The sequence below is a fragment of the Sorex fumeus genome, unplaced genomic scaffold (assembly GCF_029834395.1).
Source record: "Sorex fumeus unplaced genomic scaffold, SorFum_2.1 ptg000075l, whole genome shotgun sequence".
Lineage (NCBI taxonomy): Eukaryota > Metazoa > Chordata > Mammalia > Eulipotyphla > Soricidae > Sorex > Sorex fumeus.
In genome coordinates this window covers 13,207,259-13,227,628 of record NW_026606132.1, presented here as the reverse complement: position 1 = coordinate 13,227,628, position 20,370 = coordinate 13,207,259, and the positions used below count along the sequence as shown (strand labels likewise).

General features: G+C 39.9%; 1 protein-coding gene across 7 annotated transcripts in view; it reads right to left on the bottom strand.

The window, feature by feature from the left end:
* Positions 1-20,370, bottom strand: part of LOC130038444 (melanoma-associated antigen 10-like) — a 205,757-nt gene that overhangs the window by 167,374 nt on the left and 18,013 nt on the right. For 6 of the 7 annotated variants that reach the window (XR_008794681.1, XR_008794680.1, XR_008794683.1 and 3 more), the window contains exon 3: positions 17,394-17,441. The exons of the other annotated variant lie outside the window; for it this stretch is intronic. The gene's annotated coding sequence lies outside the window, so the exon portion shown is untranslated. The remainder of the gene's footprint in view (positions 1-17,393; positions 17,442-20,370) is intronic. 7 annotated transcript variants of the gene reach the window in all.

The following is a 20,370-nucleotide window of genomic DNA, read 5'->3' as shown; positions in this document are numbered from 1 at the left end:
ACTCCTGCACTAACAACTGTTAGTAATGCTGCTTGCTAGGAACTTTCTTTAGAGCTTCATGTACCACACACATGGGGTATGGTATTAATAATGACATCCCCATTTTATAGATGTTAAAATCAAGGTGTGGAGACTCTAAGACTTAAGACTATAAGACTATAAGACTTAAGACTATAAGACTATAAGACTTAAGACTATAAGACTATAAGACTTATAAGACTATAAGACTTGCTCAAGCTCACATAGCTAGTGAGTGGTGAGGTAATACTTGAACCCAGACAAAATTCTAGCTCTGAATGAACAGAGCCGAAATCCCAAAGCATAGTCAGAGAAAAAAGGCACATTGCCTATTCAACAGAGTCCCAGTCCCACTTGGTACTCACAACCTTCCATGATCTAGATACATCTTCCGTTTTTCCTCACCCTCTAGCACTGCCCAGCTTAGTTCATTCTAGCCACTATAAGGACTCTCTGGAGCAAGTCACATGCGTTTCTTTGTGCAGCTCCTTCTGAACTATCCCCTCCTTCACCAGTAGACTTTCATGCCCTTTGAACTTCTACTCATCCTTTAATAATAAATGCAGGGGCTGCTATGCACAGTGGGTAGGGCATTTGCCTTGCACGCAGCCGACCCAGATTCGATTCCCGGCATCCCATATGGTCCTCCGAGCATGTCCAGGAGTAATTCCTGCATGCATGAGCCAGGAGTAACCCCTGTGTATCGCCAGGCATGGCCCCCAAAACAAAATAATAATAATAATAATAATAATAATAATAATAATGGGGGCTGGAGCGATAGCACAGCGGGTAGGGCGTTTGCCTTACAAGCGGCCAACATGGCCGACCCGAGTTCGATTCCTCCGCCCCTCTCGGGGAGCCCGGCAAGCTACCGGGAGTATTGGATATGCCAGACACAGTAACAACAAAGTCTCCAGTGGAGACGTTACTGGGCCCGCTCGAGCAAATCGACGATCAACGGGAGGGCCTTTATCTTATCTTATCTTAATAATAATAATAATAATAATAATAATAATAAATGCAGGTTCGAGCCAATGTCTTTAGTAAATACATTCCTGAGGCCCCAGCTGGAAGCAAACACATCCACTCCGGATCCTCCTCCAGTCCTTCATCCAAATTTCTCCTAGGGCAGTGAGCTCTCAGTACCTGATGTGGGAATGATTATTGTACTGGCAGTTGCATTCACTAGATTACAAACTCTCTAAAGGAAATGGCTCAACTTGTGCTGCCACCCAGACTCCATCCTTTGCATTCCCCAAAGTATCACTTCCTAGACTCCCTCAGCTCTTTGTTCTGCTTTAATGCACCACTTAGCCTCACCTTGGCTTGCTCTCATGAGCGTGGGTATTGCCTTTCTCTAGAAGCTAACCCCCTTCACGGAAGACTATGTTTTATTCATCTCAGTGGTTTGTCTCTGGCATAATGTTACTCTTCCTCAGGTGCTTCTTGAATGAACGATGAATGCAGGAAGACATTCCTAAATTCCCTCAACTAGAGATATTCACTCCCTTCTCTGGGCCTCAATAACGCTTTGTTCTTTATGACACTTTTGGTCTCTACCTTATGTGGGAGCTGTCTTTAGGCACCCTTTCCTTAGCTCCTGGGAAATTATAAATGCATTAATGTTGTAGTGGTGATTGAGGACTATTTTCATGTTCCATCACCTAATAGAATTCTTTGCCAAGTAAATGGACTCAAAAATATCTTCTGGATAAATTCTTATCATAATGAATGCAGCCTTTAAATGAGGTAGTGCCATCAACTAAATGAAAGAATGTCAACCTGGGTGGGAAATAGCCATCCAGCCTGAGGTGAGTTGTATTCAGTGGAAGGGCTGTGTGTATGAGATGTGTCACTCATACCTATAACAACAAAGAGTCATCATTTATCACTGTCAGTACTGTTATTAAAGGCAATTCATTATTCTATCCTTTGCCATTGAAGAAATTAGAACAAATGTTAATGTCCAGAGAATAGGACAATGTAATAAAAAAAAAAACTAAAAAGAAAAAAATTTTTTCAGTTTTGTACACTAATTACAACATGCTCAAAATAAGCCCAGTGCTCATTCGCCAGTATAATCATATTCCAGTCCCAGAATTCCTTTCATGTCATAAAGAAATAGCTTAGCAGTTGGTAAGATACAAAAGGTAATAAATTGAAGACTTTGAATTACAGTGCTGTGGCAGGAAGTACTTCAAAGATCATGGAAAAATTATAGGGGTCTATAAGTGAATAATAGACCATTCTCATACCAGCACTCCATAAGAAAAAATAAAATTCTTGAAATGCAATGAACTGCAAATATGAGTTCGTTATAGTAAAGCACAACTCTATGATTAAAAGAAAAATAAAACAGAAACTACTTTGTATCAGGTACTATTCTCAATGCTTTTATCCATATTATCTAATTTGAAACATGAGAAGCTGCATAATTAAAAGGCACTCAAATATGAATTGGAGTCTATATCGTATGAGTCGTGATCTTTCTTCTGCCCCTCTTATTACAAATTTACTGCAATTCAGAAAGATATTATAGTGGGTAAGGCACTTGACTTGCATGGGGCCAACCAGGGTTCAAACTCCAGCACCTCATATCCTGGAGCATCGCCTGAGCACAGAGCCAGGAGAAAGCTCTGAGCACAGCCAGGCGTGGCTCACTGTACACACCCCCAAAAAGAATTCACTTTAGAGAGACGAGAGGTGCCTAACATAGAGGCAGACTGGGATGAAGAGTTGGCTTGAAAGTGTGGGAGGGTAACTAACTGGGGACACTGGTGCTGGGAAATTACACTGGTAGAAGGATAGGTGTTGGAACATTGTATGACTGAAACGTAATTAATCATCAAAAAAACAATTTTGTAATGCTCTATCTCATGGTGATTCACTGTATCACTGTATCACTGTCATCCCATTGTTCATCGATTTACTCAAGCGGGTGCCAGTAACATCTCCATTCCTCCCAGCCCTGAAATTTTAGCAGCCTCTTCTTACTCGTCTTTCCCAACACTGCTGTACTGGAGGATTTTTCAGGGTGAGGGGAATGAGACCCGTTATTGTTACTGTTTTTGGCATATCAAATACACCACAGGTAGCTTACCAGACTCTACCGTGGTCTCACAGTGATTCAATTAAAAAAATTAAAGAAAAGAAAAACCTGGAAAAAGGAATATTCTAAGAAGTCACCTGTTTCCAAGAAATAAGTAGTACTAATTGTTTTTACACAGCTAGCTACATATTTCAAAACATTCTTTTTTTGTTGTTGTTTGTAAAATTCTGGCTGATGGGTAAAGATGTTACTTAAAGATTAAATATCCTTACAAGGAGGGAAAAAATAACTGACTCTAAATGTAATAATGAATTCCTCATCTGTATTGTTACGTTTATCCCTCCCCATCATCAACAGCATTTCACACCTTCTCTGGGCCATTTAATTGAAATCAGAGATTCATTTAATATATATAAGTAAAAATGGTCAGTGATTCTCCAATTTCATTTCCTTCTTTGCAATGTTTAGATAGTTTAAGCCTGATAAGTTACACAAATTAGTATTTTTTGTTCCATCTCCCCCTCAACACAATTTTTTCAGCCTGATAACAGAAAGATAATTATGGCCATGTAAATGAACTGAATGCCAATGGCTCAATAACTCAATTGTGACTGTTACAAAGCTGCCCAAAACTTGCCATCAAAAAGTAAAAAGCTGGATACTGGGATCAGTGGTGATGGAAAATGGGCACCAGTCGAGAGATGGGTACTCGCTCATTGTATAATTGAAATCCAAGCACAAAAATTTGTAAGTCTACAACTGTACCTCATAGTGTTTCACTGATACTTTTTTTTTAAAAAAAAGAATAAAGCTGGGACTTGAGCATAGCACAGTGGGTAGGGCATTTGCCTTGCACGCAGCTGACCTGGGCTCGATTCCCAGCATCCCATATGGTCCCCCGAGCACCAGCAGGAGTAATTCCTGAGTGCAAAGCCAGGAGTAACCCCTGAGCATCGCTGAGTGTGACGCAAAAAGCAAAAAAAAAAAACAAGTTTTACAAGTACCTAACAAGCTTAAGTCACAGTGTATTCACAATCAGGTCTGACAACACTACGCACTTGTCAAAATGACACCGCTAATTTCTTTTAGAATTAAATGCAAATGAAGAAACAATAATTAGGCATGTAATTATCCATAAAAATATTTTTAAGATTTGTAATCACAATTAATCGCTATAAAACATCATGTTTATTGTCAAAGCTGCTAACTAAATTGAAAATAAAGCAATGGCATAGTCAACGAACAACGACCCTTACCTCAGCCCAGGCACACGGGCAAAGTTAAAGCCCCGGCTGACCTTGGAACCCAGCTCATTGCAGTCCCTGCTGTAGATCTAGCCTCTCTTACTCTTACTGAACCTTTTTGCCTCTTTCTAACTTTGTCCTTGGCCACTTAAGAACTTCTGATAATCTCAGCTCCGTCTCCTCCAGTCTAAAGAACTCCTCCTATGGACATGCTAAAAGAAACTGATGGATGTAAGTTAGAAAAAAAATAAAAGGAAGCCATGTGGGTGATCTGGCTTTAAAACTGGAATTCCACGGAATTCTGCCAGCACTGAAACTTGCTGCACTTAACCTCGCTTCAAAGCACACATCACATCTTTCATTCCCAGTAGACACCGCTATATATCTATTAACTTAAGATCTTCCCTATGTTGTTTCTTCCCAAAGTTTCCTTCAGATGAGATTTAGATGATAACTGCAGTATGAAGATGAACTTTCAGAATACTGTTGCTGAGTTTAAAAAAAAAGCATGCTGTTCTCTTTGCTATCTTTACCTTACATGGAAAAACATCTAAATCCATGGTCCTAGGTTATATCTCTTGTTGAGTTATTATACTCTGTACTTGCAGCTGTTATTTTAATCCTTTTATGTTCTTTTATTTTAAATTTTGACACTGTGAAATTACAAAGTTTTTCATGACTGAGTTCCAGGCACACAATGTTTCAACACCGATCCCTTCACCACTACCCACTTCCCTCCACCAGTATCTTCCACTCCACTTTGCTTCCCACCTATCAGTTTGCCTCCAAAAGAGGCGCTTTTTGTTTTTTTCTTAAATTGTTAGTAGTGAAACACCATGAGGTACAGTTGTAGACTTACAAATTTTTGTGCTTGGGTTTCAGTTATACAATGATCGAACACCCATCCCTCCACCAGTGCCCATTCTCCCCCACCACGGGTCCCAGCATCCCTCCCACCCCCCCATCCACCCATCCCACCCTACCTCTGTGGCAGGGCATTCCCTTTTGTTATCTCTCTCCTTTTGAGTGCTGTGGTTTGCAAAAGAGACATTGAGTGGCAATCTTGTTCGGACTAGAGTCTACTCTCATCACGCATTTCTCATCCTGAGAGGAACCTCCCAACACCCTTTATTTGGTGCTCCCTTCTCTATCTGAGCTGAAGAGGCGCTTTTTTAATATATGATTTTGCATTGCGGATTATAGTACTATTGCTGAGAGGGTTTCATACATAACACTTTACCACTTTCAGCATCACCTCCTCCTCCTGGTTGAACACTTTCCTCCACAACAGTCCTTGCCCCAGTCCTGCAGCTGTTCCTAAAGAGAAAATGATGGCTTACAAGTCACCCATGTGTTCTATGGGGGATACAGACACATTTCTGATAATTCTACATGACTCTTCAAACAATTTCATAAATCTATAGCTCTAACTTGTGCTTATCCATTTTAATAGTTCCTTGTTTAGTATAATTTACACTTAGTTAAAAATCACTGCAATTGCTGAAAGTAGACTATAGACTGAACATGATTGCCACTCAATGCAAACCACAGCACCCAAAAGGAGAGAGAGAGCAAAGGGAATGCCCTGCCACAGAGGCAGGGTGGGATCGGTGGGGAGGATGGGGGTGGGAGGGATACTGGGATCAGTGGTGGTGGAAAATGGGCACTGGTGGAGGGATGGGTACTTGATCCTTGTATAATTGAAACCCAAGCACAAAAATTTGTAAGTCTACAACTGTACCTCATGGTGTTTCACTAATTAGAATTTTAAAAAATCACTGCATTTATTATATTCACATTTGAGAACAGTGTGATCTCCTAAAAACTGTAAACATGAAGTGCATACTATGGCTAGTTAAGGTTCGAAGCCAATGGGAAGAATATGAAGTCTCTAATGCACCATCTGTGTCTGAAAACTATTTCATGAATAAAAAACACTGAGTATTTGATTGAGAAAGAAATGTGGCTCTGGCCGTTAGCTCTCATACTAAACCCTAGTGCTTTTGGATTACTATACAAAGAAAGAGTGTCTTTCGCTACAATATCAATATTCATGAATTCATCTGTCCATTCATTTCACAGACCTTTCCTCATCTATTATTCTGGGCGTGTCACTATATAAGATGCTAGAGATATGTAGAGTAACTCATTTAATTTTCACAAGAATATGAGGTAAGTACTATTATAATTCTTATTTTACAAGTGGAGCTTAGAGAAGAGCTTAGTTAGTGGTTGAAGATCACATAGCTAGGAAGTGTCAGAGCTATTCCAAAATCACTTGGAAAAAAAGAGACAAAATGCCTGTAACTTAAATTTTTCACTCAAAGAATTGGTATTTTTTGTTTTTGCTTTATGGGACTACCAAGACAGTGCTCAGTCCTGGCTCTGTGTTCATGGATCACTCCTGGTGGGCTTGACACCATATGTGGTGTCAAGGATCAAACCCATGTTAGCCACATGCAAGACCTTACCCACTATACTATCTCTCCTTCCCAAGAAGTGGAATTTAATTTTATAAAACATAGGTAGACAACTGGAAAACTCTCTGGGCACTGTGTACACATGTTATTAATTATTATGAACTTTATCACCCTCTTTCATCATTATCACAACCTATTTTTAAGTAATGTCACCACATTTTTAAAAGCATCACATAATGGTTGTACCCCACTTTTTTGTAAAAAATTCTAGTATGAAGTCTGCAATTATTATGCAGTGTACTGCAATAATTCTCCATTGCTTAATAAGACATTACTGTCACTATAGGTGATACCAAGTTTGGATATTCATGTATCACCACAGCTCAGTATCATTGGAGTTAGGAAGTATTCTGACTCCCCAGCATCCAAAAGAGTTATCATTTAAGTCTGATTTTAAAGTACAGGATTTCTCGTTAGTTTTGCAAGTCTGTTTAATGTCCATTATCAGGACTCTAACTTTAGTCATCCACAAAAGTTGTGCAGGGACCTACACCATTGAGAATCAAGGTCTCTCAGAAAAGTGGAGCCACTATTTCCTTATCTAAGACCAAAGCGTGGGTCAAACAACAGGTGTGGATCTAGTGAGCACAGGGGGATCAGACATCAGTGGGAAGACCCAAAACTTGAGGCTAAGGGAAAAATCAATATGAAATTGATGGCTGCTTACACTACTCAAGAGAGAAATCGAGTTCCAATCTTTGCTGTATCCCATTCCTTAAAGACAAAAGAACCACCCCTACACACATACACACACAAAATCAAAATATCAAAGATCTGGTGAGATTAGCTTAACATAGATGGTCACATTCCTTGAGCCCCAATTTCCTCTCTAAAAACCAATCAAGTATTTACCTAGGAGGTTGAATGGAATGTATAATCTGATTGTCATAGTCATAAATTAAAGAATTTTAATTCAAATAACTATTTCTTGCCTGTTTGCTTCACTTTCAGTAATGGAAGAGCCAAAAAGACCCTTCATCCTTGAGGACTTGGTGAGGGTTTAGGCTTCGTGTTGCATCCCACTTCATCCAACAGCTGTCCAATCTCTGCTTATGTCAGTTTCTGGGATTCATATGACAGAGCCCTATATTTCTTTATGATCAGACCATGTGTTTCCTTATGGAAGAAACTCAAGGCACAAAAGAAAGGTCACTATGAGTTGTATCTGATGAATCAAAATCACAGGATGTAGAAAATCATCCCCCTAACAAATAACCCTGGGCAAAAGAGTTTAGTCTGTAAGGCTGCAAACATGCACCCTGGAAGGAAGATAATAGCAGGAAAGAACATACTAGATGATTGCTGCAAATATGCGCTCAAGAAAGCATAGAATAAAATGGTTTAGGGTGTTTTAGATGTAGAGGATAACATAGGTAAGAATAGGATAGGAAGTTGTCAGAACTTGATGCTTTAAGGGTGTCTGCCCGTGATTTTGCTATGTGAAATACCCCAGCCTCTGCTCTTCATGTATCTACTGAGTATTGAGGTGCTCGCTAACTATCCTTAATGGCTCTGTCAGCTTAAACAAAAAAGAGTGATATCGTGCTTAATAAATGGCCAGCCTGTGAGACGTCTGATGGCTGTGCAGGTAACCCTAGAGCTTGCACAGTCCATGTGTGTTTGTCTCCTTATGTGTTTTGTTTATCTCATACTCTAACCAGCCTCTCTGGTCATGGCTGTAGAAACAATCCAGCAGGATTCATGACCATAGGAAGAAAGATACCAGTCATTTGTAAATGATCCCCTTGAGATTCTAAAGTATATCCAAAACTGAGAACCATATCCTTGGGGTTCCTAACTAACTGGAACTCAGGTCACATGCAATAGTGATCGAGTGAGTTACAGACAAGGGGAAACAGAATGTAAACCACGAAGAGGATTGAAAACTTTCCAGATATATGAAGAATTAGAAAGTGGTCAATTAATTTCATAACATTTTATATAACCAAAATATATCAAAAATATTACTTCACGGTAATCCAAAATGAGGTGTTTTTCTGTATTAATTCTTGAAAGTTATCAGTATAATTAGACTCGGTACTGGACAGCAGAGCTAAGGAACTCTTCTATCATGGGAATATGGGCTATGAAATATCCTCTAAATAGGCATTGCTTTTACTTCTCCATTGGCTACCACTTTATACTGGCACTTTTATAAATCAGTAAAGGCAAAAAGGTCTCAAAAGGTTACACACACTCAAACTGGAAGGGTACATAGATATTTAGGACCACTCCTTTATCTATTAACAAGGTAATTGGTGCCAAAGGATGGAAGGTTTAACCAAGATTATGCTTATAATTAATTTGTGGCAGCACAAAGACTCTGGACTCCTAGGCTATTCTCACTCTAATGAAAGTGATTGGTAGTTGAAAAGAAAGTGTTTGTCCTGATTCTCCTTTTTTATGTGTGTGTGCTGTGGGGGAGGTGCTGGAAATCAAACGCAAGGCCTCATGTGCTCTCCACTGAGTTAAATCTCAGGAAATCATTCTTTTCTCCTGACTAGTAAATAAATATTCTCTATTAATTCTTAATAAAACAAATAAACTGACTTTTCTCTAATGCTAATAAGGAAATTCTTATCAGCAATTAAATTCATATCACTTAACCATATCTTCAAGCTTTGTGTGTGTGTGTGTGCGCGCGCATGTGTGTGTGAGTGTGTGTGTGTCTGTGTGTGTTTAAATCCCCATTTTATGGGATTCTTTGTAGTGTAGTGGGCTTTAGGGGCCTTGTTTGATGTTTGCTCAACTGTCCATTTCAGCACACACACAAAGAATGAAGTGCTTAAAGGACCGAATTAACTCAGGAGGTTCCCAGTTGAATGGGGTGATTTCTGGAACAATTGAAACATCTGGTAGGAGCACTTGGAAACCTCATTAACAGACTACCTTAAAAGAATGTTAAAAAAAAAGGGGGGGATATAGGGTGTTAAAAGTCAGTGGTTGCTTACATAAAGATTTTTAGTCTCTCATCTGCTTTTTGAGAGAACATGAGTTAGTAAGATTCACTTAAATACCAATGGCAACCTGCCTGAGTGAGATTCAGGAATGAGTGCTAAGCTAATATGTCTTTCAAAAAAAATCATACAAATTGACACGTAAGCAAAAATTAATTTCTGCCCTTTCTGCGTTCAGTCAGTGCACTCTGCTAGGCCCTTCAGGGAAACAAAAATATGTTCAAGATGTTCAGGTGCAGGAGAGAGAAACATAGACCGGTGAACTATATGACACCATCTAAATGCAGAAAGACAAGCATATACAGTATTATGGAGCTAGGACATCTTTTTACATATTTGCATTTATTTTAATAATTTATAGATCTTTCTGTCCACATCTGCATGGGTCACATAGATGAAAGAAGAAGAGATAAGCTGAAGAGTGAATGCTACAGTGTTAGCTTACACACCAAGGATTGTTATTTTCTTCTTTTTCTTTATCCTGCTTTAGGTGACATAGTGGCAGAAGCATCCCCATTTAAGTAGAAAAATAATGCACTTTTGCTTGCCTAAAGATAGGGTGTGAATTCTGACCCCTAAAAATGTGAAAGAGAGCTTTCCTAGTCACTTGTTTGTGTGGGGCTGGAGCACAGCGATTAGGGCACTTGCCTTGCAAACCACCAGCGGAGCCGGGTTCCATTCCTTCACCCAGCTCGGAGAGCCCAGCAAGCTACCGAGAGTATCTTGCCCGCACGGCAAAGCCTGGCAAGCTACCCATGACATATTGGATATGCCAAACACAGTCACAACAAGTTTCAAAATGGAGATGTTACTGGGCCCACTTGAGCAAATCGATGAACAAGGGAAAGAAGGTGTTTGTTTGGGTTTTTTTTTGACTTGCAGAGAGAAAGCAAGAGAATCTTCACTATGGGTCTGGCATAGAGCCTAGTTAACCTGACATGAGCCATGTTGGGGAGATACACACATTGCACATTGGGCTCTTGGAGCCATGGACATGGTAAAGGACTCCCAGAGACAGAGGAGTTCTTCTCTACAGGAAGTTTAAGCCTAGGGGGTGTTGTCTCCACTTCCTCCTCTTGACCTTGGAGCTGGTAAGACTTCACGGGTATGGGAATACCATAATCACTGAAGATTTTGTTTCTTTCTTGGGGAAGATGAGAGAGATATATTTGAGATGAGACTTGAAAGAGGAGATTAGTTGTGAACCGCAAAACTGACAAAGAACATTCTAGTCAAAGGCATGCAAAGAGTAAGAATAATACCTAAAGAATGGAAAGGATCTGCACTTCAAAGGAAATGGTGACCAGAATACAGAGAGAGCCCACAGACTGGGAGAAATTGTTTGAACACCACTCCTCCAATAAAGGGTTAATAGCTAATGTACAAAAACCATTGGTAGAACTCGACAAGAAAAAACAATCATCCAACACTATGAAAAAATGGGAATAAGGAATGAACAGAAACTTCCTCAAAGAAGAAATACAAATCACAAAAGCCATTTAAAATTTTATTGAAATTAAAAAAAACTACACCGTTAATCATCAGGAAAATGCAAATCAAAATAACAATGAGATATCATCTCATACCACAGAGACCAGCACTCACCAACAAGAAATAACCAGTGTTGGTGAGGATGTGTGGGAAAAGGGACCCTCACTAGCTGCTGGTAGAAATGTGAACTGGTTCAGTCGTTTTGGAAAACAGTATGAATGTTCCTCAAAAAACTAAGAATTGAGCTCCCATACAACTCAGCAATTCCACCTCCTGTAATATACCCCAAGGGCCTAAAAGCACAATGCAGGAAAGACATCTGCACCCCCTATGTTCATTGCAGCGCTATTCACAATAACCAGTATCTGTAAACAACCCAAGTACTCAAGAAAAGATGAACCAGATAAAGAAAGTATGGTACATATACACAATGGAATATTACTCAGCATGAAAAAAAGATGAAGTTATGCATTTTGCTGCTACACGGATAAATCTAGACAGTATCATGTTGAGTCAGTCTGAGGGAAAGGTACAGACACTTACTCAACAAATAAATATTTGTTGATATCTCTCATGTGTGGGATATCTTTCTCATATGTGGGTTATGAAAAAACTTCATAGGGGAGTAACAAATGCTCAAAAGCAAGCAAAACAAAGACCAGGAGAACTGGTCTTCAGTAGAAAGTGTAGCACTGGAGCAGGGATGAGGTATCAGTTAGGGAAGGGGCCATTCGGACAATGGGGTAAAGGTAAAGGTAAAAGGTAAAGGCCCTCCCGTTGATCATCGATTTGCTCAAGCGGGCCCAGTAACGTCTCCATGGAGACTTTGTTGTTACTGTGTCTGGCATATCAAATACTCTCGGTAGCTTGCCGGGCTTTCCGAGAGGGGCGGAGGAATCGAACTCGGGTCGGCCATGTTGGCCACTTGTAAGGCGAACGCCCTACCCGCTGTGCTATCGCTATAGGACAATGGGGGAAGGGGAAAAGTATCTGCCACAGAGGCAGGCTGTGGGTGAGAGAGAAGCAAGGACACTGGTGGAAGGACACTGGTAAAGGGACTGGAGTTGGATCACTTAGTATTAAGTAACTTTGTTGAAACTTAATATTAAATAACTTTGCAGCTCAGGCAGCTTAAATTTTTTTTTTTAAAAAAAAGTCAAAAAGTTATTTAAATAATGGAGAGAAGACTTGGGCTTTTCTTATTTTGAAATTCTCTGCTCACATATCTTCCCCTGACGTTTTTATTGTATTCCCTGCCTTTTGTCTTCATCTGTGTTACCACTCTCTAGAATTTTCTGTTTCTTAAAAAAAAAAAAGTATTATGGGGCCAGAGTGATATAGTAAAGCAGGTAGGGCATTTGCCTTGCACATGGCCAACCTGGGCTCAATCCTCAGCATCCCATATGATCCCCCAAGCACCGCCAGGAGTAATTCTTGAGTGCAGAGCCAGGAGTAACCCCTAAGCATCACTGGGTATGACCCCAAAAAAAGGAAAAAGAAGTATTAATGTCCTCATTTGCACCAAGAAAATGTAAGGTTTAAAAAAGCAGAAAACTGTCATTTTTTCTCAACCACTACACATGTAAAAGAGTACCTGACTGATAGTGGGTAATTGATATTTATTTGTTGAATAAGTCAATAAGAGAATACACTTTTCAAAAATAACTTAGAGGAGCCCATAAAAGGAGATTGCACAGTTCCTGCAAACTTATGAAAGAGATGGAGCCACAGTGCCCCTTTGGGGCTAAGTACAAGTCTCTCTATCTAAAATAGAGACCCAGGGAGAGGGCTGAGAGAATAATACAGCAAGATGAAGGAAAAAATATAAGCATCTCTTTTCCCTTGGCAGAGCTCCTCTCCCAGTGCAGTTCCAGTTCCCCCTTTGATTTCTTAAGCCCCAGTGAAATGATGAGTGTGCTGGCGGAACATATGCAGAGAACTTTCTACTCTCCTGCTGAGAACTGAGTAATAGGGCTTGGCAGAAAAGGGGATTTGAAGTCTTTAATCCTCCCCCCCCCCAGGTTTAATAATATTCACAAACACACGTTTAAATGAAAGACCTAAAAAGCAAAAATGTCTGCTACATTAATAAAGCTTTACTAGATTGTAATAAGGTTTTGATTTAATCTCTTTAGGAAGTCCTTAAGGCTCTGCATCAAATACAGAACTAATCTGTTTCCTCTGAAATTCCAGCTCGCAGCAAGTCATTCAGCCAGCCAGCCATGGAAGGACACTAACGTCTCTTCAAACTTTATCCCGTCCATTGGCAAACTGGTTCATTTTGGCAGGTCTAATGTTCGATCACATGTCTCTCCTAGGACTCACGGCAATTAGATTATTTGAGGATGGGGTTAACAAAGGGTTAACCAGAGAGCAAGGGTCCTGAGAACTGGATGTTACAAGGTGCGGAATGAGGGCACAGATGTTAGCCATCCGGCTCTACTAGAGGTCAGAGCGTGACCCTCAGACAGCTGCAGAGAGGCACCGTTTGCCTAACAAGCAGAATGACTCTGAAGCTAAACCAGCCACGTGTACATGAATGAAAGAAGAATTTTGTTAAAAGACAGAAAGACTTGTCCAACTTATTCGAGAAGCGCTGCAAGAGAGAATAAACCACTCTGCTCTGGAATTCCATTGGAAGACCCCTCCTGCTACTACGCGGAAACTTTCTGCTGTACTGCTTGCTTTTTTTTTTGCCTCTGATCAACTCTGGGCTCTAAGGATACCCAATTCACCTCTGCCTCTGAGTCTCTGATGATAGGTGACAAGAACTTAATCCCAATATCAACTACTACATGAATCGAATGTTTTTACCAAACCAACAACTTTCTGGGCAGCTAGTCTCTGTACTGAATCAATCACAGGAAGGATGCTGGCACCTTACCCTTGGTTGACTAAATCTGCTTCCTGGCTGACAGCTGGACATCAGTCACAAATTCAGGAGGTTTAGAAGTAAAAAACCCTGAACATAATGAACTTAATGCAAATCCATCACAGTCATCTCACCATCTACATTCTCACATAACACAGTAACCCTCTGATTTCCCATTTAAGATTCACGGGCTATATCATTGCAGTCAGGCAACAAACAGCCTTCTCCAGAATGCCCATGAGTGAACAGCATGCATAAACATTTACATTCTTGGGATGAGGAGAAAGTTCAGGGATTAGGGCATGGGCTTAGCATGCTGACCCCATTTCATTCCCAGCACCATGTCATCTCCTGAGCAACACCAGATGCAGACTTGGAGGCTTCCAGAACTGTCAGGAGGAAGTGCTTGGAGTGCTTGGAGGTCCCTAAGCATGGTAGGGTTTGTCCTGTGTAATCCCCTGCACTGAAGGGCCCGAGCAGAGTCACAGCATCTTTGGGGGTTGTTGCATCAAATTGCTGTCCTGGTTGGCCAAAAATCACAGGTTGGCATCCCCAAGAGGTTACCCAAAATAATGTTCATAAAAATAAACATTTACACTTTTGTGAACCAACTTTTTCTCAATAGAGAAATGAATTCTAACCCTTCTGTCACCAACAGGAAAGTCCTCATGGGTCTCTAAGGTAAAATAGGTTGCCTCTCCCACTGGTGAGAGAGGTCATTGCCAAGATATTCCCAGTGGCATTTTCTGTGGCCTCATTGAAATACTACTTTCAACTCTCTTCATTACATTATGGCAAACCATTTGCAGTTGCTTATAGGACCTAAGGACCTGACAGAGGCCACTGACAGTCTAGTACCTGAAACCCATGTGATAGTCCCTGTTTTCTAGTGGTATCCATCGCATTATTTTTTACCCCCTCCACAACCAGGAAAATGAGGTCCTCATGTGTGGAGACACAAACTTCTGCTCTTATTTGTCTTCAGATCAAGGCCAACCCCGAATATAGTTGCGTCTTTGATAGTCAGAAAACTTCTCTGGCAGTCTGGGGCAGTGGGACTGGCACCTTCCACCTTTCTCTCGGCAGCTAGATATAGAGCTGCTGACTTCAGGCTCTTTTTACTACTCTTTTTCAGCACTTTTGACTACACCCCAGGTACCTAGAGAAGGATGTTTGGGGGATCTTTTTCAGGGGGATGGGTGTTCGAGTTGCACCCAAATGTGCTCTCGACTCACTCCGGGTTCTGCACTCAGGGATCACAACTGGCATGACTCATGGGACCATATCGGGTTCTGGGGTCAAAACTGGTCCTGCCCCATGCAAGGCAGGTGCCCTGCCTGTTGTATTCTCTCTCTCCAGCTCGAGGACATCTTTCTGAGTTGTGCTTCCTCTGCATCCTAACCTATATCCCTGTCCGCTATTTCATCCAGGTGCCTTGACCCAGCCTTTTTTAAAAAGAGCAGCATAATGCCCTGTTTGACATCTCAAAACTTCAGGGTACTGATTTCCACTGTGAGGGTTCCCTACCACTCCTGTTCTATAGTCATGAACCAGAGCAGTCTCGCTGTTGAGCTTAACTCAGAACCCTGGGTCCCCAGGCAGGTTGCTGTCACCCAGATTCTATATTATAAGGTCAATAGATCATTTTTATTTCTTTTATTCTTGGGGCAGGAGCCCATATAGTAAAGCAGGTAGGGCATTTGTCTTGCATGTAGCTGACCAGGGTTCAGTCCCTGGCACCCTATATGGTCCTCAAATCCATCAGGAGTGATTCCTTGGTGCAGAGAGAGGAGTAATCTCTAAGCACAACTGGGTGTGGCACAAAAACCAACAAAAAACACATCTCTTTTGTCCTTTCCAGATCACAAGTGAGAATTTACATCTCATTCTACTCTTACCTAGAGTTAAGGCCAGTAGAAATAATGGTACTGCTATCTTTTATAAAAGAGAGGTGCCAGAGATAACCCGGCTCATAGGAATAAATTGAGGAACTATACAAAGTAGTGTTGGATGGTATACTCCTACCCTTTTGGCTGGAGTGACAACACAGTGGGTAGGATGCTTGCTGACCCAGGTTCAATTTCCGGCATCACATTTGGTCCAACAAGCCTGTGAGGAGTCTCCTCTGAGCACAGGGTCAGTAGTAAGCCCTGAGCACCACCCAGTGTGACCCAAAAATGGAAAAAATTACTCCTACCACTATTTCTGCTTCTATAGTTATTATGTGGAACAATAGTCCTGATAGTAGCCTATAAATTCTATTTATGATTACAAACAGAAGAATTAAATGCACAGTGGAAAACCGAAGCTTCTCATTAAATTTTGCAACACCAATTAATTACAGTGGCAAGATTCTTCTTTTCATTAGAACATGCTTGATTTCTTTTTCAAAATCATGAATCATTTACAGACCCTAGCAGCAGAATATTAGACTAAGCACAACGGTCAAAGCACAAGGCCCGATGAGCCTGAACTATCCACCGTTATGAATCCCTTCCTGTTTTGCTTCCCCATGACATACAATAAGACTTAGTATCATGTTCAACTGTAGAAACTCCAAAGAAAACATGTTACTGGTTCATTCATTTTCTCATTTCATGAAAAGTTTTGGTTTGGGTATCCCATGTAAAGAACATCAACCATCAAGAGTATCATTCAAATCAGTTGTGCCCTACTTCCAGAATAACATAGCTATTTTTCATTTCATGAATTCCTGAGATAGTATACTTTCTACGAAAATCAAATCCATCTCGCTGACCCCCCCCCCTGATAACTATATGAAAGGAAAATGAGGAAAGCATCTCAATCACCATTTCTCCTATACTTATGCCCTTCAGTCAAAAGTGGTACTTGGACTATATATCAAATATCAAAATAAAATTCAGCCATCAGAAGAAGAAACACTTCCTCTTTTAGCCCACTTAAACAGAACAAATGGTACCATTGAAAGCACACTCTAATACACGACTCTGCTAAGTGGTTTTGACAACAAAGATACCAGACATTTTTATTCTGCAGCCAGCTGGTCTAACCCTAGCTCTAGTACTATCCCTCACTATTCTTCTCTAGCTCTCTAGCTTTCCAAGCCAGGAAGCCAAAGAATGCTAAGAAAACAATAAAACAATTAAAGTGGAATGTATAAGGTGATGCTACTTAAGTTAGTTAAATGCAAAATTAGATATGTGGGAGAGCTATTATTTTCTTTTGTGTAAAAATACTACATTAAACATGGAAAGGGTGTTTTTCCACCAGGCCTTTCATGATCCTAATATCTTGACTTACCGTATTTATCTGCTTCTAGAAGCATAATATCTTCATAGTTTCATATTTCTGGAATAAGAATATACCTTACAATTAGTGACAATCTACAATCACTATCAAAAGGAGGCACTTGGAGAGGGTTTTCATTGCCTGTGCACACAAACTTGGCACTCAAACTTGGCAATGAAAACCATAGTCTCACAGGATATGATAAAATCCATGTCTAAATGAGCCAAAAAGATATTTTTAACTAAGTTAAAAATTAAATTTCTATGAAACCTTACGTCATCATTTTCTTAGAATTATATTTTTCTTTCATGGTTTTCATAAAAAATAATTACATGAAAACCTCTGAAATATTATGTACTGTTTCTACTTCCTATCATCAAAAATAAAATAAGATGGATGCTAAGACCATTATTTTTAGCCACATATATGCACATATATATGGCTATATAGTAGCACTGTAGTACTGTAGCACTATCCTCCTGTAGTTCATCAATTTGCTTGAATACATCACGGGTAGCGTGCCAGGCTTTGCATGGCTATGTAGCATCTAAGATAAAAAGTAGTTAAAATTTTGCTTATAAATGGATTGACATGGAGAGTATCATGTTGAGTGAAATGAGTCAGAAGGAGAACATGTATGACTGCATTCATTTGTGTTATATTATTTACATATATGTGTGTGTATGTATATGAAACTAATATCCAAGGTTAGGATAAATAGGGGCCAGGAGGATATGTCAATGGTTGTAAGCTTGCCTCAAGAGTGTGGTGTGGTGAAGGGCACAGGGAAAAGGATATATCTCATAACCTTTCATTATCTGTATTGCAAACCATAAGGCCCAAAGGAGAGAGAGAGAGAGAGAGAGAGAGAGAGAGAGAGAGAGAGTGTCTTCCATAGTGGCAGCCAGTGGGATGAGGGATAGAGAGAGGGAAACTGGAACCTTTGGTGGTATGAAAAATACACTGGTGAAGGGCTGAGTGTTGGAACATAATATGATTGAAAGCCAGTCATGCACAATTTTGTAAATGTGTTTATCACTGTGATTAAATGGAAAAAGAATTAAAATTTGATTCTAAAATCTAATAAAATTAGTGTTGTTTTAAACTATTTTATGCATCATTTTTAGTCACTTCCAAAAAACCAATCTGAGAGTCATAAAGACAAAAGCATGTTGGGGCCCAGAGAGATATTACAGCAGGCAGGGCACTATGCTTGCACACAGCAGACCCGGGTTCGACCCCCAGCACCATACACAATCCTCCGAGCACCGCCAAGCGTGATCCCTGAGCACAGAGCCAAAAGTAAGTCCTGAGCATAGCCGGGTGTGACCCAAAAAGCAAAAAAACATCTTTTTAAAGACACTATGCCAGCCATCAGATTCACGAATTGCATTGTCAGGTCACATGATATTGTTTAAAATGACATATGATGATGCCCAAAAGTAGAGAGTAAGAAGGAAGGTGCCTGCCACAGAGGCAGGGGGTGGGAAGAGGTGGAGGTGGTAGAAGGGATACTGGGGACATCAGTGGTGGAAATGTGCACTGGTGGAGGGATGGGTGTTCCATCATTGTATGACTGAAACTTGATCATGAAAGCTTAGTAACTGTATCTCATGGCGAGTCGGTAAAAAATAAATTAATGAAATAAAATAAGAAATAAAATGACATGGAGAGGATCTGGGGAAATGGTATACGTGCTCGATTCCCGGCAACTAATGACTCCCGACTGCAGGTAGGGATGTCCATGGAAGCCTCCCAGGCCCCCAGATATGACTTTGGAGCCCCCTCAAGCAGGGGTCCCCAACACTGAAGGGCCTGAGCAGAACCTCATTTTCAGGCCTGAGCCAAGTATCACTGAGGGTGTGGCCTCCAGGACCCCGGAGCACCATTTGGGAGCACCCAACCGCAACCACCACACATAAGAAAAAATTATTGTATCACTCCTAAATTCATCTTGAAGTGAATGAAAATACCATTTTCATCTTCCAGGTACTTTGGGAGTCAATGATTTAAGCAGGGGTGTCCCATAAATGATTTTCTGTTATTTGAATGATGATCCTGAGAGCACGTGCCCATTATTCCATTGGAAAATGAAGTTGGACAGGTTTGCGAAAAGCACTTCCGCATTGACTGATTATTTTCATATGAACATTCTTTGTCCACTAAATGATATTCTAAATGTCTTCATTAAATTATACAAATATATAGGCTTAAATTTTTCTTTTTAAAGGTTGGCCATTTTCTTAATTATTAAAGTACTGGATTTTTTTTATTATTTATTTAGTACTGGAAAACACATATTTACCTAAATATCTGAATTTACCATTCTAGAGAAAATAATACCTCAGAATAAAGTATGAAACATATAGTTGTCTGCTGTTAAATCTAAGGGTATTTTGGTAAACTTCCTGGAAATTCAGAAATAAATTATTCAGCAACAAATAATTTTGTAAATTAGGTTTTTGCTTTCATAGAATTAAAGATGGTCTAATAAACTATCTGTTTAATATTATTTTTTTCCATTGAAATGTCATCAAAACTATTTTTAATATAAAAACATTTTAAAATATGTCCAAAACATTTATGTGTGAATTTTGACCCTTAGAAATCCTTCCATCCTTTTCTACTTATTTATGAGATCAATCCAATCATACTCACTTGGGGGCTGTATTTCCAACCAAATACCACTCAGTTCATAATTACTAATCAAAATGTGTGATTTTTATAACTATATACTGATAAAGTATATATTACTAATTATTTTATAGGAATTTAATACTTGGGGCTTGTGATATAAAAATATTTATTTCTACATATGTATATTTAAGAAATGCATGATAGGTCGACCAATACAAGGTCTATAAAAATAAAAATATATGTATTAGGAAAAATTATGTGAGGAAAGGTGAATAGAATGTTAAGAAAGAAAAATGATGCTAATTTTCATTTTTGCTTTTGTTTTGTCTTGGTGCCATATATGGTGGTGATC